Genomic DNA, 27,500 nt, shown 5'->3' with positions numbered 1-27,500 from the left:
ACCACTCCCAACCCTCCGACTATCGTCCAATTGCTTTAACGTCCTGTATTTCAAAAGTTTTCGAGTCAATTCTCAATAGAAAAATTTTAAGGCATCTTTCCTATCATAACCTTCTTTCTGATCGTCAATACGGGTTCCGTCAGGGACGCTCCACTGGCGATCTTCTCACCTACCTTTCAGACTCCTGGTCATCCTCCTTTCGGGACTTTGGCGAAAGCATTGCCATTGCACTTGACATCTCAAAGGCTTTCGATCGAGTCTGGCATAAATCTTTAATTTCCAAACTGCCCTCTTACGGTTTCTATCCTTCTATCTGTGCCTTCATCGCTAGTTTCCTTTCTGGTCGTTCTATAGCTGCTGTTGTAGACGGCCATCGTTCTTCTCCTAGATCTATCAACAGTGGTATTCCTCAGGGCTCTGTCCTATCACCAACTCTCTTCCTTTTATTCATCAGTGACCTTCTAAGCTGTACATCTAACCCTATCCACTCATAGCTGATGACTCCACCCTTCACCTTTCCATTTGGTTCCCGCAACGCCCATCTCAGCAGTTACTTCAACAAACAAGGGATGAGGCTATGGCACACCTAATGTCTGACTTGGCTCATATCTCTGACTGGGGTAAAAATAATGTGGTTGTTTTTAATGCATCTAAGACTCAGTTCTTACACCTATCAACCCGTCAAATCTTCCACAGGTATACCCACTAGTGTTTAATAATTATCAGCTTAATCCTGCATCATCCTTGAACATGCTTGGGGTTTCATTTACTCGGGACTTATCTTGGAAAGATCATATTACATCTCTTGTAAAATCTGCATCCAAGAGATTGGGTGTGCTAAGCTGACTCCGTTCTTTCTTTACCCCTGCACAATTGTTGACTCTATACAAGGGTTTTATCTGCCCCTGTGTGGAGTACAACTCTCATGTGTGGGGAGGCTCCCCACATGCAGCTTTTCTCAATAGGGTGGAGTCAAAGGCTTTTCGTCTCATTAACTCTGCTCCTCTTACTGACTCCCTTCAACCTCTGTCTCTTCGCCGCACTGTTGCATCTTTATCTCTTTTCTATCGCTACTTTAATGGTCACTGCTCCTCTGAACTGTCTGCATGCATTCCTCCACCTCTACGACAGGCGGTAGCACCCGTCTAGCAGCAAACTCTCATCCCTTTTCTGTCCAACTCTCTAATGCAAGAGTTAACCGTTACTCCCAGTCCTTCATTTATGCAACAGGTCAACTATGGAACTGTCTCCCTCTGTCTGTATTTCCTGCTGCCTATGATCTCCAGTCTTTCAAACACAGTGTGTCCAGGCATCTCGAAATGAATGGATCTTGAATTTGGCTCATTCTTGTATTTTGTTTTTCTCTTGGAGGAAACTGTTATTGCGGGCTCATGGCCTTTGGTTCCTTCTTCCTCGCATAAAAAAAAAATCGATAATTAGTGCGAATGGCTGAAGGGCAGAGTCACAGGACAAGTCAGTTACTTGCACCTTAGATCAATTGGTGGGCACCGATGTTCTATCTATCTATCTATCTATTGCCAGACGCCATAATCCCGTAAGGGGTGACCATTTGACTCTGAGTTATTTGTTTTACACGGAGGGGCACTAACCCTCCACCAACCCACTTGTTGACACGTAGGGAGCACGAATGGTTTGGTTATATGGTTACCACCCAGCGTTGTAAATGGTTTCTTGGCTTACAGGAAACCATTTGGCTTGTCACTCTATGTAAAGCCACCTGTAATGGAAAGGAAACCAATAAGAAGTGACAGGAAAGATGGGAGAAATAGGAAGAGAGGAGGGCAGGCACAGAAAAAGAATGATAAAGGCTAACGAAGAAGTAGGCAGCACTACATCAAGTGAGTGGATGTTGCTTCTCTTAATTTTTTTCATGGTTTTCATGTATTCGACTTTGGGCATAGACCTATCAGACTGTTCCCCAAATCACACACACACACACACACACACACACACACACACACACACACACACACACACACACACACACACACACACACACACACACACACACACACACACACACACACACACACACACACACACACACACACACACACACACACACACACACACACACACACACACACACACACACACACACACACACACACACACACACACACACACACACACACACACACACACACACACACACACACACACACACACACACACACACACACACACACACACACACACACACACACACACACACACACACACACACACACACACACACACACACACACACACACACACACACACACACACACACACACACACACACACACACACACACACACACACACACACACACACACACACACACACACACACACACACACACACACACACACACACACACACACACACACACACCTGCATCTGCACCCCCCCACACCCACTTCTACATAACCTCCCTCGCATATCCTCCTCCCTGTCCACTATTTTTTTTTTTTTTTTTTTTGTGCGCCTTTGCTCCACTGCTTCGTTTCATCCCTCATCGCTCTTTACACTACTTGGATATTGTCTAAGTCGGCCTTTTCTGTTTAATCTCCAAATGATTTCTGAATATGGATATTATTATTATGTTTCTTTTCCAGGTAAGACCGGTGTGTTGGCGGGAGTAAAGGATCATCACACTTTTGGGTAAGATTCAGCATTACTTTGGTCTCAGTTTTTAGGTGACTTTTCTCAAGGTTTTGATAATCTTATATTTCCGGGGAAGACTGGCCCTTATTATAGTCTGTATTTTTCAATTGCTCATCTGAAGCCTCTTCTTATATCATACAACCTTTTAGAAAAGTACAAAACTATGTATATATAGTATCATGCAGATGGAAGCTGAAAGTCTAGCAGCTTGTGTGTATGTAGTTATTGACCTTTTTAGAGATGTTAATATCCCTAGACTTTCGTACGAGTATTTAGGTCAGAATATATTTTCCAAGCTATGATAAATAATCAGCATATATTTAGATCTGGCGTCCAGGACATCCCTTCACCTCGGGAACATATTTTGTATTTCATTTTGGTTTCCTACATACCATTCTATTCAGCCTGGAAAAAGGAATCATGGTGTGAAGTGTTTAATGGAGGCTGTTTCTCCTTTCAATACTACAAATGGTTTCTCCAGAATCAACATAACCATCTAGAGGCAGCTTGAACTAACATATTATATACTGGTATTATCTCTTAATACATTTGTCTCCAAAAACTACGGCCAGATATCTTACTCGTTCAGCAAATGTAGGTAGGTTGAGTTCAAGCCACATGTTAACTTTCATGATAGACATAGGATATCCGAGAATATTTCTCATTGCGTCATTCTGAATAATTTCAAGCACTTGTAATTCTCGATCTGTTAGACAGGAAAGATGCAGAGCAATGTAATCAGTGACAGAACAAATGAAGGCAGCATAAAATTATCTATCAGTGTTGATTATGGCACCAGCATTCCTACCAGCTAGTGTGTGATAATAGACCTAACCGCATCCTAAGTCAGTGACGTAAGTTTGTAAGAATCAGTCCTAATGATTGTGTCAACACCGAGGTACTTATAACTGTTGTAAAGCTGGACATCAAGAGCATTGATGTTGAAATTTGCTGGGTGATCTGCAAGTCCTTCAGTTTTGTTTGTTTTTTCAACAGAGAATACTACTCCACATTTCAATGCATTGTGTGAAAACTGCTTTAGTAATTTCTGTAACCTGGGTGCCGACTGTGTCTTAATGCATATATAATCAGCATAACATATAAGAGTCTTATCAGGGAGAAAAGCAATATTTAACACAAGTATGTGCATGAGTACAATAAATAACTCTGGGTTCAGTACTCCTCCCTGAGGAGTTCCGAGATCAGATGTTTCCCAGCCATTACTTAGAGCACCACAGAAGTACACCCTCCATTTTCAAATAGACAGATAGCCTCTTATCCAAGTTAGGAGCCCTCCCTTGATTCCCACAGTTTGCCAGATGACCAAATATTACCTCCCTGTTTATGATGTCAGATGTAGAGGTTAGGCCAATGAAACCAGTTTGGGAATATCCGTAAGTGTGGGAGAAGGATTCAGCAAAGCAATGACGAGTACTTCAGCTAACCAGAAATTGTAATTGTGGAGGAAGGGCATCGCCTAGGAAGCACATAAGTCTCTTTAAAATTATGCAGTCCATAACATTGCAAAAGCAGGAAGTTAGCCTGATGGGTCGGTATTTCAGGAGAGCGGCTTGAGAATTGGCATTATTGTACTCAAACACCAACTCATAGTTAGGACACGTTCACAAACTCATGCTGTACAGGGTTAATAATGGGTTACCAGCGACGTCACTTACCACTCGGAATACAGTATAGGTAATGCCATGATCTTCAGGAGCTGTGGCATCTCCCTTTGATAAAGCATTATGAATGTCGTGTGCTGTGATCAGATAATAATAATAATAATAATAATATTAATAATAATAATAAAAATAATGACAACTAGAAAGGCACTCATTGGAGCGCATACCTCCGCCAAGGCCCAACATGCAGTTCCATTTAATTCAATTAAGTCTGATCCAATATGGACTAGGACAACCCCTCTATAAAAGCATATTTAAATCCGCTAGATCCGGAATTTTATATGGATCCGCGCCAAACTGTACACATTCGTAGATACCAGCATCCTAAATATGCCTGATTTTTTTTCGTCAAGATCCATGCAATATTCACTGAAAATTTTACGAAAATGTTGAAAACACCCTATCTCGCAATGTTAAAGAAAGTGAAAAAAAAAAAAAAATCCTGGATCCGCACCTTTATACGGATCCGCACCAAAATTTAATGGAGTCTATTCTGGGCCAAGGCCCATTCTTCTACCAAGTTTCGTGGAAATCCGTTCAGTGGTTTTCGTGTAATTTTGCTCACAAACCAACCAACCAACTAACAAACAAACGGACAAGGGTGAAAACATAACCTGCTTGGAGGAGGTAATAATGATAGTAATAATAAACTCCTCGAAGTGAAGTGGCTAAATGTATTATTTTAGTGTGGGGTGTGCATCACAGGGCCAGTATTCCAGGAGACACGCTGAATAGCAACTCGGCACTCTCCAATACTGAATTCAGCAACCCCTCTAGTATGACTCCATCCACCTGTGGTGGAGGAGGAAGAAAGTGATGGGTCTGTCCGTCCGGGGGTACAGGGGACCTGTGTGTGTCTGTAACACTTTTCTGGATGCGATATTTCCTGAACTAATTGATGGATTTCCATCAAGCTTTTGCCAGTGATGCAGTATGATGAGATGATAAACTAATTTAGTTAGGTCAATGGGTCAAAGGTAAAGGTCATATGGGCTCGATTTTGTTAATCATTGTGGGCAAGATATCTCCTGAACCCCACGGTGGATTTTGACCAAACTTTTGTCAGTAATACAGAATGAAAGGATAATGAATGGATTAAGTCAGAAGGGCCAAGTAGTCAAATGTCAAGGTCATATGGAGTCAGTTTATGTTGTGGGTGCAATAACTCCTTAACCCAACTGATGTCGACCAATTTATGTCAGTGATACGATAGGAAAGGACTATAGCCTGTTTAGGTCAGAAAGATCAAGGATCAAAAGTCAAGTCATAATGGGTGTGGGCGCGTTATCTTCTGAACCCCTAGACGGATTTCGGTCAAACTTTTGACAGTGATACATTATGAGGGGATGATAAACTGATTCGGTCAGCACGGTCAGGGGGTAAAAGGTCAAAATCATATGGATGTGGGGGCAATATCTCCTGAACCCTTCAACGAATTTCGACAAAACTTCTGTTAGTGATACAGTATGAAGAGACGATGAACTGATTAGGTCAGCAAGATCAAGGGATCAAGAAGTAAGTTCATGTGGGTGTGGGCGCGTTATCTGAACCCCTTGACTGATTTCGACCAAATTTTTGTCAGTGAAACAGTGTGAATGGACGATGAACTCATTACGTCATCAAGGACAAGAGATCAGAGGTCAAGGTCTTGGGTGTGGGTACAATATCTCCTGAACCTCTTAACGGATTTCAACCAAACTTTTGTCATTGATACAGTATGAAGGGACGTTTAACGAACTGGGTCAGCAATGTCAAGGGGTCAAAGGCCAAGGTCATATAGGGTCGACTTAATTTATCTTTTATTCCATTTCAACCCACATTGAACTCTGTCATGAAGGTTGTATGGCGAGTCCGTGCGTAAGGCTTGGTGGAGGCCCACGAGCGATGCATTGCATCTACAGCTATGGGCCCAAGTTTTCGGCATTTTTATTAATTTGTGTATAATGGTTAAATGTAGAAACCAAGAGTTATTAAAGTAATGTTAGGTGTGGGGTTTGAATTAGCTGCGGAATATGCCAACTGATCCACAGCATAGCAACTCGATCCACTATAATACTGAATTCATCAGCATTCACTATTGTTTGCTAAGTAATATACAGTTAAAAAAATGTCAGTGAGCCGCAGCATATCAACTTGACTCTCTCCAATACTAAATTCGTCAATCCCTTCGTTATATCAGTGTTTTCCTTAATGATTAAAACTATATCCAAAGGCATTTAAAAGTAGCATTACAGTAGGTATGGAATTTGGATCCATGGCGCAACTTTCCACCTGACTTGCAGCTGAGTCACTAACTCCTCTGATATATTCACAATTTGCGTACGTCCTCTGCGCTGGTCAGATTAACCCGCCCCATCCCGACGTTTTCTGGGCAGTGGTACACCCCAGTCCCGACATTTTTGGACCTTTTTTTTTTAGGCTCAAACATTCGCTTTTGTCAGTGTTCGTCAGTGTTTCAGTCTGCCCTTCCACAGTCTCTCCGTGACTGTTAGTGAAGCGTAAGCTAAATTTACTTAATCACTGGATAAAACTGATACTTGACGAGTAGACTAAGACGAATTTTTTTTGAGCTTTGAGTCGAAGATTTTTACTGAACACAAGAACCTAATTCTATGTTCAGTTTAGAACAACAGATACCATAACCGTGCATTAACGTCGAATCTTCTAGAATCAGTGAAACACAAGAAGTGAGACTAATTAAGCTAGGGAAAGGTGAAGTGATATGTGGTGGGAGGATCTTGGGGCTGAGGCACACCATCAGTGTAAGCACACATGAAGATTTTACTTGCTCTGATGTCATACACGACTATATGTTTACGTGTTTGTATATTGGGTAAAGTGAACGTGATCTGCTTATGGATGTTACATAACTGCTATATGGATACATAGAGCAATTAATAGAGTTGTAAAGAGTGGTCATCTATATTGAAAGTCTAGAAATAAGGCTTTGGACAGGGTTGTGTTGTAAGGGACGGAGTGGCCTGGCAGATACTATACACCATGATAAATCACATGACTAACACTGTAAGGTAAACCTTAAATCAGTTAAATGTTGACGAGGTTATTCAATAGTAAATATTGGGCAAAAATATTGATTTTATAGACACTCTAAGACGCCAGGATAATAGAATTTCCATCACCAAAATAAATTCTCTCTCTCTCTCTCTCTCTCTCTCTCTCTCTCTCTCTCTCTCTCTCTCTCTCTTTTAATCTTACCCTGTGTGGTTTTTTGGGGGTGGGGGTGGGGATAGAGGGAGGTGCAGCATTTTCCTCTGAATCAACAGCTGGTTGTAACAGCAATTCATTATATATATATATATATATATATATATATATATATATATATATATATGGAGCCTCTGTCGTACAGTGATAGAGTGTGCGTTTCATACACGGGTGAACCAGGGTTCGTGCCCCGCGAAGGTAATAAACTTTGCGAGTGTTCACCCGGCCACGTACTGCATTGGCGGACACAAGATATGCTGTGGTTGAACTAATGCCGCTTACTGTAAAGTATGCATGCACCCAGTCGGCTTGCGCGGGCTGATTACACTGGTTCACAGACTACACACATCCAAAGCCACTCCAACACTACAGTTACAAGCACTTCTCACTCTACGTACAATCTCTACCAGACAGCCTAAGCCACTTGGTAGAGATACATTGGCTGTATCGTCCCGACTTATGTCGGGACAGGCCGGTCCTGCAGTGGATACTCAAACGGCTGATGAATATATATATATATATATATATATATATATATATATAGATAGATAGATATATGTAGTATTTTTGTGATCAACAATTGATAACTGGTCTGTATAAGAAAATAAAATAATCGGTTAGCACGATTCAGATGATGATGGTGATGATGATGATCACTGCATAAACATAGTCACATCCTTGCATTACACAGCTGGTGCGTAACTATCTCATAATCTTGAATAAAACTGTTCATTTTTCTGTTTTGTTACTCCATCTTCATAGGCTAGCGACTTTACTGCCTCATAAAGCTTATTACCGGCATCGTAAAACTCCAGTAAGGTGGTAGGGGTATGATATCGTACCCTCGTTATTCTGCATGGTGGAACTTTGATTTATACCCAAATGTTCATAGAATTTTACCAACTTGCTCCACATTCACGGGTGTACAAACCATTCCCTGCCCCAGGTGTACGATATCGTACCCTCGTTATTCTGCATGAAGGAACTTTGATTTATACTCAAATGCTCATAGAATTTTACCAACTTGCTCCACATTCACGGGTGTACAAACCATTCCCTGCCCCATCAATTATCGTAATCTCTACCCACCCACTCAGTCTTCTCCTTCTCCGACTCTTTCTTCTCCGCCTCCTCCTCCAACTATCTGTACCTCACGTCCTCATCAACCCATCCCATTCTAGTTACAGACCTTACATTCACTAGATATACAAAGCCACCCCTGGCTCACCATTCACCACCACCACCTCCTCTCACTCACTTCTCTCCTGCTCTCACTCTTTCTTCTCCACCCAACCAAGACACGAATTGATTTTGTCATATGAATTTCGTTCCCATATCGACATTGCACCTCATACAACGCCCCTTTACACAGAGTATACTCTTCCTGCCCTTGCCTATCACTATCTTAGCACATCTTTCTTATTCTTTTATGTCCACCTCACTCTGTTTGCTCCCCCGTTGTATTAAAAAAAATAATAAACTTTAGTAGGCCTGACCATTGTAACCAAACTGGGATTTTACACGTCACCATGGATTGTTTATTCAGACGTGATCTTGCAGCGGCAGTTTGACAGATTTTGACGAACATAATTATTTGTACTGCAGTTCAGGAAATGTTTTCATTTCATCAACATTTTTATCGGAAACAGTGGTTAACGAACGGCACCTTCATTTACGAGAATCAATCTGACAGAACTGGAGTTACCCGAGAGGACCTGATGTAACATAATCTGAGTTAAATAGACCTGAAGTGATATATTGGGTGTGAATGTCGTTGAAGGTAACTAAAATGAAAAGAATGAAAGCATGATGACCTGAATGGATTGAATAAAGCTTAAGTTCCCTGAATGAAACCTGGCGTTCTCATGGCAGTCGTGAATGGACGTAACTTAACCTGACTGGACTAAACTACCTGGCAAGCCCGAGTGGGTGTGAAGGAACTGAATGAAGGGAAATTGCATGACTGGGACTACGTAAATCTGACTGAATCTACAGTAACTGAATCTAATATCTTTAAACTGACTTGAATTTTACAATGGGCCTGATGTAACCTAATTGACCTGATTGGGCTTGAATGGCTTTTAATCTTTTCAGGTCGATGACTTACTTTGAATTATAATTCTCCTTCCACCACTTGACTATATGCAACCTAGGAGCTAGGAGCAGCTTCAGTTGGTGAAGGTTTTGATAAAATTTTTATTAAACTCATACAATAATATCCCCTAAGCAGAAAAAAATCGTCTGTGGGTCGCAGTAATAAGATAATGTTTCCAAATTGAAAAGGTTAAGTTTTAAGGACCTGGCAGCTTCATCAATAGAGACAGACTTGCCACAACTGGTAACTTGCTGCCACGTTGCCTCCCACCCGTTCCCAATGCTCACTCAACCACTTTGCACTGTTCGTTTTTTGTCCATCACATTTTGTGTACATTTTCATTACCTAACAATTTGAAGAGTTTAACCATTTTTGCCTTTATATATATTTCATTTTATCAATGTCTACATTGTTTGAGGCAGTCAGTGCTTGGTAATATGAGGATATGTAGAGGATGGTTAGGTTGGATGTCACTGTAAAAAAAAAAAAAAAAATCCTTGTACATTTGATTCTATATTTAACCCTGATTGCGATATCCATAAACACAGGGTGAGCATAACCAATAATTTAGTGCAATACCTTTCACATGAAAACAGAATAGGATGATTGCATTAAACCTGTCGGCCCTTGCCCAAGCAGTATTTATAAGGGTATGACCCTACTATTGGTCGTATGAATAAGAAAATGTTATTTGCACAATGGCAGATTCTGCATATGGTGCTTATGCTTAGGGATCCATTTCATTTTCCATGAAGTGAAGGTTTTTATTTTTATTTATTATTTTTTTTTTATGATGACTTGTGGAGCAACTCCAGATTTTTTTTTTTTTACCTCTGAGAAGCAGTGGAATGCAATATGCAATCTTTCACTGTATTTAAGAAACGATCTTCAATAATATTCATACAACTATCAGCTCATATGTGGAATACCCCTCTTGTGCGATATTTTGATATCATTACTAGGAAAGCATCCGAACCACAAGCAAGTTCAGGACGTTTTTCGAAAACAAATGATGTAAATTATAGCTGAATTATCAAGCAGCTGTTATTGAATCGGTAAGCTTTCCAGTAAAATCCTGTGCCACGATGATGGAGCGTGCAGTTATGGCCTGACAATTTTTGTTTGCATATGATCATAAATTACAAGATTGGTGGGGAATATCGTCAAGATTTTTTTTAAATTTGTATAACAGTGTTTCAAGGATCAAATGTTAGTATTAATTAGTATTAGCTTTCGTAAAATACTTATTTAAACTTACCGGACACAAATGACTTATTTGCTCTTCAATTTTCCCACCGAACATTTGTATTTCCCATTCCTTCTCTGAGGATTTCTAGGAAGTCTGTGCATCATTTTCCCTTGTCCAGATCGGGTAGAGCATCCCCAGACAACATAATGATGCATATTTAAAGAAAAATACAATTAATTAGAGTTAAAAGGAAAAAACGTGCAGGACATTCATCTTGTCCACCCCTTCTGCCCTCATCACTAGGAGGCAGCATGGTACCTGTGAGTTAGGTGACTTAAGCGGGGTGAAACGCAGTTGTCACAGTTCTCTCAATAGCAAGCACTGGGACCTGAATGGTAGTTTTGACGTGAGTCCACATGCAGCTTTTGCGAGGGAGGCACCCATCTTTTATTACCCCATTTTTTTATTATAGGGTTATTATAAAAGCCTAAATGAAAAATGCTGAGAAAGGTGCTCGAGGGACGGGGCCCAGAAACGTCTATTGTAATTTTCAGGTAAATTGGTCCATAAATAAAATCATAATACCGTGGCAATGTGCTGTAATAAAACGGACACCGAGAGAGAGAGAGAGAGAGAGAGAGAGAGAGAGAGAGAGAGAGAGAGAGAGAGAGAGACTTGCCCTTCGAGAAATACAGAACTGTAATAAAACGGACACCAAGAGAGAGAGAGAGAGAGAGAGAGAGAGAGAGAGACTTGACCTTCGAGAAATACTGAAGTTGCAGTCTTAGGCTGAAGGTGCTGACACACCGGAGGCACTTCGTATCTCATGAAAGTCAGATGAATCTTTATCTGTATTGGCCTTGGGAATGAGTGTGTAATGGCGTACTATATTACAGTAGTAATATATTCTTTTGCCTTTTTACCCTCCACCTGACAGAGTCAGAGGAGGGGGTTGTTATCCCTGGGATCAGTAGGTGTCCGTCCGAATAGTTGGGGGGCAGGGCGGATGTCCGGGCATGGAGATTTCGTTTCCGGAGCCAGAACTCAGAAAGCTTTTACTATAGAGTCATGTAATTTCACATAGTTTTGTGTCTTATTGTTTACTGGTTCATTTTGGTTAGTAGAATGGTGTGTGTTAAGTAGTTTTGTTTTTTTTAACAATGAAAGGAAAAAATTCCAGAGATTTCAATGCAGCCTGTGCAAGGAATCTGAAGGGCTCAGGTTATGTGTCCTCAAGGCGTTCTCCTTACGCCCACCTTTAAAAGAAAAGTTTAAAGGAGGTAAAGGCCCTTATGCGCTTGGTTAAGTGGATAAGGATGTGGGGGGGTATGTACTTTGTCAGTTGGAGGGGGTTGCAGCAGCTTAGCGTTGCCTGTGTTATGAAATACTGACTGCCTAAACAATGACCATTTTTTGCTGTCAGCCGGACACATGCTTTTTTTTTTTTTTTTTTTTTTTTTTTTTTTAGGCCTATATTTCGTATCTGGAGGAAGACAGAGGAATACATTTATGCTTCATTTATCCAGAAAATTATCGTGTATTGTGTTGAATATGACTATTGTGTTTCCGTATAAACGTTGGCAATGCGGGCTGTGAATTTTGTTTTAACAAAAGGAATGTGTTACTCCTTATTAACTGTTTCGACTATTCATATACTGTAAGTGCTACGGTATTGAAGTTCTCATGCAACTAGGTATTCTGTGCGGTCATTTTTACATAATATATATACTGACTAAAACGAAAACAAAACCCAGAAACCTGCTTCACCTTAAGAGGATTATTTTAATTTTGGAGGCCAGTCCACCTAGTTTATTGCTAATCTCAGTCGGCAAAAACCGGGCTGAAGGAAATTAAAATGCGTTTATGCGAGTCATTTATCCTCTCCCAGACACGCAATTAGAGTGGTAAGTAAAAAATGCGCGTGTGTGTGTGTGTGTGTGTGTGTGTGTGTGTGTGTGTGAGAGAGAGAGAAAGAGAGAGAGAGAGAGAGTCACGTATGAGCTGATGTGAATAACTGATAAATGAAAATAAATAATGAAATCAATTAACTTACCTTATCATTATATTTTATTATAGCAGTAAGAGACTGTAACTTTTGTATTGCAGAATATTCTTGGCTTAAGTTCATTCGGGAAGGACTGGAAGCTGAGGGAATGGATGCGTGATCTTCATCAGTTCTTAGTTCTTCCACCTTGATGATTTCCCTTGTGTGTTTTCGGACAACCCACTCGAATTAGCCTAGAATGTGCGAAATTGGGATTGGGTAATAATGATGACAACGATGATGGTAGTGATCATGAGGATGGTGAGAATGATGTGTGATGATACTTTTAAGCATGGTATTTGAGAGAGAGAGAGAGAGAGAGAGAGAGAGAGAGAGAGAGAGAGAGAGAGAATTACAATCAGGGGTGTATCCCCGAGGGATTAGGAGGCTCCTTTCCACCAAACCATAGTATGTTGTATAATTTACTTTGACATTTTATTCGTTTGTGTGGTACTACATTTACCATTCCTTGTGTCATAACGTGCTTTGCACGAGGATATTGATGCACTATTGTATATTGTATATGGATATTTTATGTTTATATGTATTAAATGCATTGGCATCTAGGATTAATTATTCATTATGTTATTACTACATACATGCGATTCTTCTTATGAGAGGAGTAATATAAATGACATTAACGGTGAATATCAGGGTAACAAATGCAAATATATATTGATCATGAAGAGATGCCACGGATAATTCTCCCTCCACGAGATTCAGTTTGGCTATCACACTGTCGCTAGTGGAGCCTGAGTAACACCTATAGCCACCCACCACTATCACGGAAGCCTAGCCAGGTGACCATGACTGTACCATCTCCTCTCATGCACGCCTGCCGAACTCCACCACATCCCTGGGTTTCATTTTCTGTTCCTCGTCCCTGAACTCATTTCTCATCGCCCCATCCTATTACTTTCCTGGCTCTGGCCTTTCTCTTCAGGTCCCTCTTACTCCCAGTCTCCCACTTCCAGCGGCCCTCTGAACTCCTCTTCCAATCACCTTCATCCATCCGACTCTGCACCCGAGAGGGCAGGGTTATATTCCCGGGATAGACATGAAACTTTCAGACAAGGTCTTGTTACCACAGTTTGTTCGTAACTAGATGTGAAATAAGAACTTGGATTGTAAAACCGAGGGTTACATGAGAGAGATTGGGATAAGATTAGAGCCTAGCAGATTGATTGTCTAGCTTAATGACAATTGTGTAATCCATTGGCATTAATCTAAGTACTCTTCTTCCCATTCGAGCCTATTTCTGATTATACTACTCCACCCTATGCTACAAATCCTAGCCTGTCTCCCCTATACCCTACTCACATCCTCTTCCCTCCCAAATCCTATTCCTCCTTATATCGTCCTGATATTTTTTTGCCTCGTTGCGTCCTAAATTACCTGCTTGTCTCCCCCCACTTATGCAGTTCCTTTCCTCCTCACCCTGCTCCTTGCTTGCCCTACTCTGCTTCTCATCTTACGCCACCTTTCTCACCTCACTCTACACCCTCCCACGTCATCTTTCCTCCTTTCTTTGTCCCTCCTCACTTTCTCTGCGCATTACCCAACTTACCAAATTCCTTGTCCCACCGGTGGTTTTTCCTTTTCCCATTATCATCCTACCAACGTATTGATTACCTCGCCCCATCACACTTTACTTCTCCTTTATCTTACTTTATCATACTCGCATTTTTAACCAAGAAGCCTACTCCATTCCTCCTCCTTCTCCATCCTGTTGAATGCCCCTCCCGCTGTTTCTCTCCTCACCTCACATTCTTCCTTGTAGCACTCTTGCTCTCATCACCTCACTCTCCTATCTTTATTTCTCTCCCCATCTCACACTTCCTAAACATCCTTCCCTTCATCATTCCTTTCATACACCCTGTTTGTCTCCCCACCTCACACTCTTCCTGATAACACTTCTGTTCTCACCACCTCACTCTCCTACTTTATAAGACATCGCCCCATCCATCGCACACCAATCCAGCTGTATATATATATCATTTTACCAGTCACACCCCACCCATCCTGCACCACCCACCCTACCCATCAGTTTATCCCACACCGCCCCATCGTCATATACACGTCGCTGGACCCTTCCCACCTCACCTCACCCAACCCAGCAAGGCCATTCAATAGACTCCCAATTACTGCCTCACTCGCCCTCACCTCTGAAATTGAGTGACTGGTTCCAGGGTAACTCACAGATTGGAACCAGGAGAGCAGATGGCACAGGCAGGCAAATGATCTGACGAGTTTCTTTGATGGGCCCGCCATTCTCTTCAGTGCCGGTGTTGGCAAGTCTTGTGCGTACTGTACATTAGGATATAGGACACGATTGGATATTGATAACTGCCAGTAAGAAGTATGGATGCTGGGACATAAGGCGACCGATTTTATTTCCTAGAGGATTTACTGACTTATTAAATCTATTGGAAACATTATTTGATTGCTGGATAATTTGTGCATTTAGGGGTCGTTTAGGATATAAGACAACTTGGGATTTATTATTCTATCAGATATATTGTGAAGTATCGAGGATGGATGTTGTGTACAATTAAGAGACAATGATATTAGAGGGCTGCGTGTTTATTATTTCCAAGAAGGTTTAAGTACATTAGGCTATAAGTCGGGTGGGTTTGAATTACTCTAAGGAGGATTTATTTGGCACAAGACATCCGGGATTTTTTTAAGCAGGGACGAAGGAACCAAAGGCCAGGTGCCCATAAACTGTCCCTTAAAAAAAAAAAAAAAAAAAAAAAAGAGCCAAGTTCAAGATCTGTTCCTTTGGAGATGCCTGGACACACTGCGTTTGAAAGAATGGAGATCATAGGAAGAAAAATACAGACAGAGGGAGACAGTTCCAGAGTTGACCTGTTGCATAAATGAAGGACTGGGAGTAACTTTAACTCTTGCATTAGAGAGTTGGACAGAAAAGGGATGAGAGTTTGTTGCTAGACGGGTGCTACACACCCTTCGTAGAGGTGGAGGAATGCCTGCAGACAGCTCAGAGGAGCAGTGACCAATGAATTAGCGATACAAAAGAGATAAAGATGCAACAGTGCACCGAAGAGACAGAGGCTGAAGGGAGCCAGTAAGAGGAGGAGAGTTAATGAGATGAAAAGCCTTTGACTCCACTCTATTGAGAAGAGCTGTATGTGGGGAGCCTCCCCACACATGAGAGTTGTACTCTACACAGGGACGAATAAAACCCGTGTATAGCGTCAACAACTGTGCAAGGGTAAAGAAGGTACAGAGCCGACTTAGCACACTTAATCTCTTGGAAGCCGATTTTACAAGAGATGTAATATGATCTTCCCAAGACAAATCCTGAGAGAATGAAACCCCAGGCATGTTCAAGGATGATGCAAGAATGAGCTGGATATTATTAAACATTAGTGGGTATTCCTGTGGAAGATATTATCGGGTGGATAGGTGTAAAAACTGTGTTTTTGATGCATTACAAACAACAATATTATTTTTACCCCAGTCAGAGATACAAGCCAAGTCAGACATAAGGTGTGTCATAGCCTCATCCCTTGTTTGTTGAAGTAACTGAGGAGATGGGCGCTGCGGGAACCGAATGGAAAGGTGAAGGGTGGAATCATCAGCGTACGAGTGGATAGGGTTAGATGTCCCGCTTAGAAGATCATTGGTGAATAAAAGGAAGAGAGTTGGTGATAGGACAGAGCACTAAGGAACACCACTGTTGATAGATCTAGGAGAAGAATAGTGGCCGTCTACAACAGCGGCTATAGAACGACCAGAAAGGAAGCAATAGATGAAGTCACAGATAGAGGGATACAAACCGTAAGAGGGCAGTTTGGAAATTAAAGGTTTATGCCAGACTTGATCCAAAGCCTTTGAGATGCCATGTGCAATGGCAAAGCTTTCGCCAAAGTCCCGAAAGGAGGATAACCAGGAGTCTGAAAAGTAGGTGAGAAGATCGCCAGTGGAGCGTCCCTGATGGAACCCATACTGACGACCAGAAGAAGGTTGTGATAGGAAAGATGCTTTAAAAATATTCTGTTAAGAACAGACTCGAAGACTTTTGAAATACAGGATGTTAAAGCAATTGGATGATAGTCAGACGATTGGGAATGGTCACCATTCTTTGGGACTGGCTGAATGAGAGCAAACTTCCAGCAAGAAGGAAAGGTACAAGTTGAAGGATAAAGGCGAAAGAGTTTAGCTAGGTAGTTCTTGAGGACAACAGGAGGGACTCCATCAGGCCCATATGCCTTGTTAGTATTAAGGCCAGTGATGGCAGAAAATACATCAGCTGAAGAAATTTTAATGTCAGCCATGAGGAATTCAGAGGAGAGAAGTGATGGAGAAACAGCACCGGAAACGTCTAAGGTGGAATTGGAGGAGAAGGTCTGAGCAAAGGGCTCTGCTTTATCAGTAGAAGAATTAGCTACAGAATCATCAGAGTAGAAAAGAGGAGGGAAGGATGTTGAGGTGATGTTTTCAGAGAGGTTTTTGGCAAGGTGCCAGAAGGAGCGGGAAGAATTCGAGTTAGAGAGTTGAGAGCATTTAGTACAGATGAAATTATTTGTAGCAGAGCGAAGAACAGACTTAGCTCGATTCCGGGCAGAAACAGAAACAAGATGTGATTTAGGGGTGGGTTGATTCAGCTACCTTTTATTGGCCCTCTCCTTGTTGCGGAGAGCATTAAAACAAGTGTGATTAAACCAAGGCTTTCTTGCAGTAGTCAAAGGATATGAGAAGGGAATGTATGCTTCCATGCCCGAGAGAATAACCTCTGTAATGCGCAGTGCACACTCAGATGGCTCTCAGCCATGGAACCAACTATCATTCCAGGGAAAATCAAAGAACTGCCTGAGGGCCTCCAAATCCGCAGCACGGAAGTGCCACAGTTGACGTGTCTTTGGAGGGTCTACCGACCATACTGGTGCAATAGGACAGGTCAAGGAAATAAGGCTGTGATTGGAGGAGCCGAACAGAGAGGAAAAATTAATAGTGTAAGTGGAAGGATTAGTTGTAGGGAAGAGGTCAGGTATGTTGGAGCTCTCTCCATGGTGGTCAGGGATACGGGTAGGGTGCCGTACAAGCTGCTCTAGGTCATTAAGGATAGAAAAGATGTAGGCTTGTTCGCAAGGTGGATCAGTGAAGGGAGGCGAGAGCCAAGAGTGGTGGTGAACATTGAAATCTCCTAGAATGGAGATTTCAAAGAAAGGAGAAATGGATAGAATGTGTTCTGCCATAGAAGTAAGATAGTCGAAGAATATTTCATAGTCAATAGAATTAGGGGATAAGTAAACAGCACAGATATATCTAGTCGTAGAATGACAGGAAAGCCGAAGCCAGAGAGTAGAGAGTTCAGAAGAATGAAGTTCAGGAACACGAGAGCAAGATAAATCGTTGCGTACATATACACAACAGCCACCTTTGGCTTTGAAATGAGTACAGAGAGAGTAGGAAGATACAGAAAAGGGTTTGCTGTCAGTTGCCTCAGAAAGATGAGTCTCTGTCAGGAAGAGAAGGTGAGGTTTAGAGGAGGAGAGGTGGTGCTCGGCAGAGAGAAAGTTAGAGGAAAGGCTGCGAATGTTGCAGAAATGAAGATGAAGTGAGTCAGACAGTGGTTCCAGGCATCTCATTGAATCGTCACCGGGAGAGGGGCGGAAGATGGAAGCATTTATGCCCCCCCCCCCAGGGGGCTCCGAGGCCTGGTTATTGTGTGCCATTTTTCTTTCTTTTTTAATTTTGAAAAGGAAGTGTAGTGTGTACTGTGCATGTAGATACAGTAGGTGTTGACACAGAAACTTGTATTGGAGACCATGCTGGTCTACTCTCTGTGTTACTGAAACACTGAAAAAGTTCAGCAAAGGGGGATGGTCAGGAACTAGTCCCGAGAACTGATGAAACGGGAGCTCCAGCTCTCCCTGTAATCAGCTTTCCATCCACCTTGGGAGTACTGCCCTGCTTGACTGGTGCTACGGTCTACTTCTCCCATAACTAAATAAACAAATATATATATATATATATATATATATATATATAGACAGATAGATAGAGAGATAGATATTTATGGCAGTAGATATATATATATATATATATATATATATATATATATATATATATATATATATATATATATAAATCCAATCCTACATTGCCCCATGGGAAGTGTAGGAGCCCGGGGCTAGGCAGTTGGTCTCAACATTTAAGATGAGTGACCAGCCTCATTCATCCCTGAGTGGCATTACATGAGCAGTCAACCCCAACAACCCCTTGGATATAAACCTTCACAGGCTCAATCGGATTGGAGCGCAATAATTACCCGCTTAACCACCATGCCCCAAAATTTGGTTATATGGTTACCATCCAGCTTAGTAAATGGTTTCCTTGTGTACAGGAAACCATTTGGCTTGTCACTGAGTGTAGAGTCACCCACAGGCTGAAGGAAGAGGAAAGAATGAAGGACAGAAAGACAGAAGAGGGAGTGTAAATTTACCCGTGGGCAGAAGGACAAGGAGAGAATGAAGAAAAGGAAGACAAGGATGGAAGGAAAGTAGGTGGAGGAGAGGAAAGGGCGACACCCGACGGTAGCACTGCGTCGAGTGAGTGGATGGTGGGCGCCCCCACCTACCACTATATATATCTATATCTATATCTATCTATCTATCTATATTCTGTCTATCTGTCTATCTATGTATCTATCTATCTATCTGTATCTATCTATCTATATATCTATATCTATCTATCTATCTATATATGTGTGTGTGTGTGTGTGTGAGAGGAGTAGACTGTAGCACCAGTCAAGCTGGGCAGTACTCCCAGGGTGGATGGAAAGCTGATGACAGGGAGAGCTGGAGCTCCCGTTTCATCAGCCCTCGGGACTAGTTCCTTACCATCCCTCTTTGCTGAACTTTTACAGTGTTTCAGTAACACAGAGAGTAGACCAGCATGCTCTGCAATATAAGTTTCCCTAATTATCAACACCAAACTACATGCACAGTACACACTACACTTCCTTTTCCAAAATTCAAAAAACAAATAATGGCTTCTTAACAACACATAGCCTCGGAGTCCCGGAGGGGGGGGACCATAAATGCACCACCTTCCGCCCCTCTCCCGGTGACGACTCGAGGTGCCTGGAACCACTGTCTGACTCACTTCTTCTTCATTTCTGCAACATTCACGGCCTTTCCTCTAACTTTTGCTCTGTTGAGCACCACCTCTCCTCCTCTAAACCTCACCTTCTTTTAACTGAGACTTAGCTGTCTGATGCAGCTGACAGCAAACCCTTTCCTGTATCCTCCTACTTTTTCTATACTCATTTCAAAGCCAAATGTGGCTACTGTGTATATATACACAATGACTTAACTTGCTCTCGTGTTCCTGAACTCGATTCTTCTGAATTCTTTACACTCTGGCTTTGGCTTTCTTGTCATTCTCTGACTAAATATTTCTGCATTGTTTACTTATCCCCTAATTCTACTGACTATCTTACTTCAATGATGGAACACATTCTATCCAGTTCTCCTTTCTCTGAAATCTCTATTTTAGGAGATTTCAATGTTCACCACCACCTTTGGCTCTCCTCTCTGTTCACTGATTCGCCTGGTGAACAAGCCTACATCTTTTCTATCCTTAATGACCTAGAGCAGCTTGATCAGCACCCTACCCTTATCCCTGACTGCCTTGGAGAGAGTTCCAACATACCTGACCTCTTCCATACAACTAATCTTTCTGCTTCCACTGTTAATCTTTTCTCTCCGTTGGGCTCCTCCGATCATAACTTTATTACCTTAACCTGTCCTATCACTCTGGTACGGCCTGTGAACCCTCCAAAGAAACGTCGTCTGTAGCACTTTGGAGCTGCGGATTTTAGAGTCCCTCAAGCAGTTCTTCTTTGATTTTCCCTGGAATGATTATTGCTTCCATGGCCAGAAGCCATCTGAGTGTGCCTTGCGCATTACGGAGGTTATTCTCTTGGGCATGGAAGCATACATTCCTTTCTCATATCCTTTGACTACTGCAAGAAAGCCTTGGTTTAAACACACTTGTTCTAATGCTCCGCAGCAAAGAGAGGGCCCATAAAAGGTACTGGAGCCAACCCACCCCCGAATCACATCTTTTTTATGTTTCCGCCCGGAATTGTGCTAGGTCTGTTCTTCACTCTACTAAGTATTATTTAATTCGTACTAAATGCTCTCAACTCTCCAACTCTAATTCATCCTGCTCCTTCTGGCACCTTGCCAAAAACCTGTCTAACAACTTTACCTCTTTATCCATCCCTCCTCTTTACTACCCTGATGATTCTGTAGCTATTTCTTCTACCAATAAAGCAGATCTCTTTGTTCAGACTTTCTCCTCCAATTCCACCGTAGACGATTCTGGTGCTGTTCCTCCATCACTTCCCCCCTCTCACTTCCTCTTGGCTGACATTGAAATTTCTTCAGCTGATGTATTTTCTGCCATCACTGGCCTTAATACTAACAAGGCATATGCGCCTGATGGAGTCTCTCCTGTTGTCCTCAAGAACTGTGCTTCTTTCCTTACACCCTGCCTAGGCAAACTCTTTCGCCTTTGTCTATCAATTTGTACCTTTCCTTCTTGCTGGAAATTGCTCTCATTCAGCTAGTCCCAAAGAAGGGTGACCATTCCCAACCCTCTAAATATCGTTCAACTGCTTTAACATCCTGTGTCTCAAAAGTTTTTGAGTCTGTTCTTTACAAAATATTTTTAAAGCATCTTTCCTATCACAACCTTCTTCTGGTCATCAGTATGAGTTCCGTCAGGGACGCTCCACTGGCGATCTTCTCACCTACCTTTCAGTCTCCTGGTCATCCTCATTTCGGGACTTTGGCGAAAGCTTTGTCATTGTGCTTGACATCTCAAAGGCTTTAGATCGAGTCTGTCATAAATCTTTAATTTCCAAACTGCCCTCTTACAGTTTCTATTCTTCTATTTGTGCCTTCATCTATAGCTTCCTTTCTGGTCGTTCTATAGTCGCTGTTGTAGACGGCCATCGTTCTAGTAGATCTATCAACAGTGGTGTTCCTCAGGGCTCTGTCCTATCACCAACTCTCTTCCTTTTATTCATCAATGACCTTCTAAGCTGTACATCTAACCCTATCCACTCATACGCTGATGACTCCACCCTTCATCTTTCTATTCGGTTCCCGAAACGCACATCTCAGCAGTTACTTCAACAAACAAGGAATGAGGCTATGGCACACCTAATGTCTGACTTGGCTCGTATCTCTGACTGGGGTATAAATAATCATGTTGTTTGTAATGCTTTAAAGACTCACTTCTTACACCTATCAACCAGACAAAATCTTCCACAGGCGTACCCACTAATGTTTAATAATATTCACCTTAATCCTGCATCATGCTTGAACATGCTTGGGATTTCATTCACTCGGGACTTATCTTGGAAAGATCATATTACACCTCTTGTAAAATCTATTTCCAAGAGATTAGGTGTGATAAGCCAGTTCTGTTCCTTCTTTACCCCTGCACAATTGTTGACGCTATACACGGTTTTTTTCCGCCCCTGTGTTGAGTACAACTCTCATGTGTGGGGAGGTTCCCCACATACAGCTCTTCTCAATAGGGTGGAGTCAAAGGCATTTCGTCTCATTAACTCTCTTGCTCTTACCGGCTCCCTTCAACTTCTGTCTCTTCGCTGCACTGTTGCCTCTTTATCTCTTTTCTATCGCTACTTCAATGGTCACTGCTCCTCTGAACTGTCTGCTTGCATTCCTCCACCTCTATGAAGGGCACGTAGCACCCTTCTAGTAGCAAACTCTCATCCCTATTTTGTCCTACTCTCTACTGGAAGAGTTAACCGTTACTCCCAGTCTTTCATTTATGCAACAGGTCAGCTCTGGAACTGTCTCCATCTGTCAGTATTTCCTGCTAGCTATGATTTCCAGTCTTCAAACGCAGTGTGTCCAGGCATCTTGAAATAATCGGATCTTGACTTTGGCTCTCTCTTGTATTTTGTTTTTCTCTTGGAAGGAACAGTGATTGCAGGCTCGTGGCCTTTGGTTCCTTCTTCCTAGCATACATACATACATACATACATACATACATACATAATATATATATATATATATATATATATATATATATATATATATTGATATATATTGATATATAGATAGATCGATAGACAGATAGATGGATAGATAGATAGGTATCAGTTCCCATTTCAAAACTTAAGAAATGCTTGGGACAGGTAGATGAAATTTTTGTGGTTTGTACCTGGGACATGGCCGGAGTGCAGTGCTTGAAATGGACCCAGTCTGTTGGTTATTATCTGGGATCGCCTATGGTCTAAAACATGCGACTAATCTCGAAGAACTGAGGCTGACCTGATTTTCCAGGAATGAATTTAGTTAGACCCATCAAACTTCTTGGGCTTACTGATCTTGACAACCTAGGGTGATATTCCCAAAGTAGGTGACACTGACCTCTCAAGTCAAGGTTACACGAACCTACAAACTTTCAAAATTAGACTCGTTATAACTCGGCTTCTGTTGTGGCCATAGGCAACACAACAGTTGTTTTAGAATCGCAAATCCCTCCTCTAGAATACCTCTTCATTGATTTTTATGTAAAACAAATTTTCATTCAGCCAGTTTTTAGGTGTTTGCGGAAAGGTCATTTTGAGCAAAAAATTGCCAATTTTGTAAGCTTTAAGGCTTAAAAACCATGAAGATATTGATGTAGAAAGTTGAAGCTTTGAATGTTTACATCGACTTACGCCTCATAATCCTGGAAAAATTCAGTGACCTTTGCCTTGGGCAAAGCTCATTTCCAAGATAGTTATGTAGTATTCAAATAGCTCTCTCTGTCTTGGAAACCACTGGTCCTAGAGACAAAATAAAAGATGTTCTAGGATCCTGAAATCAAGGCCTATTTATGATTTACTTCGTGCTAAAGCCAAACACCAATATATCTTCAGCTGATTTGAGGCCCTCTATTTGTAACACCTGCATAGGTTATTGTATGATATATAATAGTATTTTCCATATAGAACAGTACATTTTGGCTGATTCATATATTTGGCATTTCTAGTTTACACAATTTGGATGTCTTTATATATGGTTTTGAGGGTGTAGAATAATGAGGATTTATCAAAATTATCCTTGGAAAATTTTAGTGTTCCAGTTATAATTATTCATTGTCCTACAGATTTGAACTACTACCATTCTGGTACATTTTTACGTAGAGCCTTCAAACTTAGGCATCTTTTAGGGCTGATTGGCCGCTTCATCTGACTAAGTTCCATGTAGATCAAACTGTCCGTGTTCAGATAGCACCAGGAACAAACAATAAATAAATTTCAGACTTTTCTGAAAGAAATGGTGTTACCTAATTTTCCATGAAGGAATTAAGTTACAGCCATCAAACTTCAGGGACATGCACAGGATGGATGACCTTAACCTCAAAGCCAATCTCACACGAACCCGCAAACTTTCAGATTTGGCCTCTTTATAACTCAACTTCTATTGGGGCTACAAGCAAAATAGTTATTGTTTCAGAATCTAAAAAAGCCCCGCTGTAAGACCCTGTCATTCATTAAAAAAAAAAAAAAAATTGCTTATATTCAACCAGTTTTTTCCTTTTTGATGAAAGGTCATGTTGAACAAAAAACTGCCATTATTTTATTGCAAGGAAGAAGCAGTCAAAGAAGCCAACAAGATTGTTCCCTCCATGAAGAATTAAAAACAAGATAACAGAGAGAGAAATTCATGATCCGTTCATTTCAAGATGCCTGGACACATTGCATTTGAAAGATTGGAGGTCGTAGGCAGTACAAAGTACAAAGAGATGACACTTCCAGAGCTGACCCATTGCATACATGAAGGACTGAGAGTAATGGAAACAATTGCATTAGACTCTTGCACAGAAAAGGGATGAGAGTCTGTAGCTAGACGGGTGCTATGTGCCCGCCGTTTTGATGGAGTTGCAGACACAGTTCAGAGGAGAGATGACCAATGAAGTGGCAATAGAAAAAGGATAAAGATACAACAGTTCAGTGACGAAACATAGGTTGAAGGGAGCCAGTAAGAGTGAGAAGGAAAGCCTTTGACTCCACCTTTTTGAGAAAAGCTGTATGTGGGTAGCCTTCCCACATATGAGAGTTGTACTCTACACAAGGACAAATAAAACAAATGTATAAAGTCAGCAACTGTGCTGGGGTAAAGATGGCATGGAGTTGGTTTAGCACACCTAATCTCTTTGAAACAAAATTTCAAGAGAGGTAATATGATCTCTCCCAAATAAATCCCGAGAGAAAGAAACCCCAGATTTGTTCAAAGATGATGCAGGTATTGAGCTGGATATTGTTAAAAATTAGGGGATTCTTCTGCAGAAGGTTTTGACAGGTTGAAAGATGTAAGAACTGAGATTTTGATGCATTAAAAACAAGAAGATTACTTTTACCCCAACCAGAGATATGAGCCCAGTCAGACATTATGTGTGCTATAGCCTCATCCATTTTTTTGTTTTTGTTGTTGTTGTTGTTGTTGTTGAAGCAGTTGCTGAGATGGACGGTGTGAAAAGCAAATGGAAAGGTGAAGCATGGAGTCTTCAGTGTATGAGTAGGTAGGGTTAGATGTGCGGCTTAGAAGGCCACTGACGAATAGAATGAAGAGAGTTGGCGATAGGACAGAACCCTGAGGAACACCACTGTTGATAGCTCTAGGAAAAGAACGGTGCCCGTCTACAGCAGCAGCTATAGAATGACCAGAAAGGAAGTTGCATATGAAGGCGCACATAGAGGGGCAGAAATCTTAAAAAGGGCGGTTTGGAAATTAAAGATTTATGTCAGACTGGATCTATAGCCCTTGAGATGTCAAGTACAACAACAAAACTTTCAACAAAGTCCCGAAAGGAGGATGACAAGGAGCCAGAAAGAAATGAGAAGATCGCCAGTAGAGCATCCTTGGCAGAGCTCATACTTGTGATCGGAAAGATGGGTGTGATAGGAAAGGTGCTTTAAAACTTTTTGTCAAGAATAAATTCAAAAACTTTTGAAATACAGGATGTAAAAGCAATTGGGCGATAGGTGGAGGGATGGGAATGTCACCTTTCTTTGGCAGAGGCTAAGTGAGAGCAAACTTCCAGCAAGAATGAAAGGTACAAATTGACAGACAAAGGCAAAGAGTACCTAGGCAGCGTGTAAGCATAGAAGCACAGTTCTTGAGTACAACAGGAGGGACTCCATCAGGCCCATATGTCTTGTTAGTATTGATGCCAGTGATGGCAGAAAATACGTTAATTGAGGAAATTTCGTTATCATCCATTAGGAAGTCAAAGAGGACTGTGCTGGAAAATCAGCACCGGAATCTTCTAAGGTGGAACTGGAGGAGAAAGTCTGAACAAAGAGTTCTTCTTCATCAGGAGGATGGATGAATGGATGGTGAGGTAAAGTTGTTAGAAAGGTTTTTGGCAAGGCGCCAGAAGGCGTGGGAAGAACTTGAGCTGGAGAGTTCGGAGCATTTAGTACGAATGAAATTATATATATAAGAACGAAGAACAAACTGACAGTTCCAGTGAGAAATGGGAAGATGTGATTCAGGGGTGAATTGGCTCTTGCACCTTTTATAGGTCCTCCTCTTGTTGTGTAAGGCATTAGAACAAGCATAAGTAAAACACGATTTTTTTTTTTGCATTAGTCACAAGATAAGAGAAAGGATTGTATGCTTTCATTCACGAGAGAATAACCTCCGTAATGCGCAAGGCACGCTCAGATGGCTGTTGGCCATAGATGCGATAAGCATTCCAGGAAAAATAAAAAGAAGCACTGCCTGAGGGTCTCCCGATATGCAGCTCCAAAGTGCCACAGCTGCCATTTCTTGGGAGAATCCACAGGCCATACTAGAGCAAGTGGACAGGTTATGATGATAAAGTTAAAATCAGAAGAGCCCAATAGAAAGAAAAGATTCACAATGTATGCAGAAGGATTACTTGTAAGGAAGAAGTTAAGTATGTTGGAGCTCTCTCCAAGGCAGTCATGGATAGGGCTAGGGTGCAGTACAAGTCGCTCAAGGTAATTAAGGATAGAAAAGATGTTCACCAGGTGGATAAGATCAATGAAAGGAAAGGAGAGCCAATGTTGGTGGTGAACAATCGAATCACCTAAAATGGAAATTTCAGGGAAAGGAGAACTTGATAGGCAAGACTTTACCCATTATGAATGCATCTAGAGCTGCAATAGGGACCTGGAGCTGTAATGTGACGGAGGCATGTCGTAGTGTTGGGGGATGTCATGATGCTTTCCTTGTCAGTGTCCCTACGGTGAAGGCCTTTCCCCATTCTAATTGCATCGAGAGCTGAAATAGGGACCTGGAGTTGTAAAATGACAGTGGCGTGTCGTAGTGTTTGCGGATGTCTTGGTGCTTCCCTTGTCAACTACGGTAGGCAAGAGGGAGGGATAAGATTGAGACATGCCATGAAAAAGAAACACCAAAGAGGCTGAGGGGAAGAAGCAAGATTAGGAGTGGGTAAGTGCAGTATATGCCAAGGAGCAGGTGAAGAGTGCGAGTTTGTGTTTTCGTGCATATTGTACATAGTCACAAAGGCACACACTAGCCAGATACAGTGTCGCTG

Source organism: Coenobita brevimanus, chromosome 70 (assembly GCF_032717465.1).
Source record: "Coenobita brevimanus isolate Jiangsu-jjx chromosome 70, ASM3271746v2, whole genome shotgun sequence".
NCBI classification, from domain to species: Eukaryota; Metazoa; Arthropoda; class Malacostraca; order Decapoda; family Coenobitidae; genus Coenobita; species Coenobita brevimanus.
The sequence above is the reverse complement of the archived record's forward strand: the minus strand, read 5'-3'. Positions refer to the sequence as shown.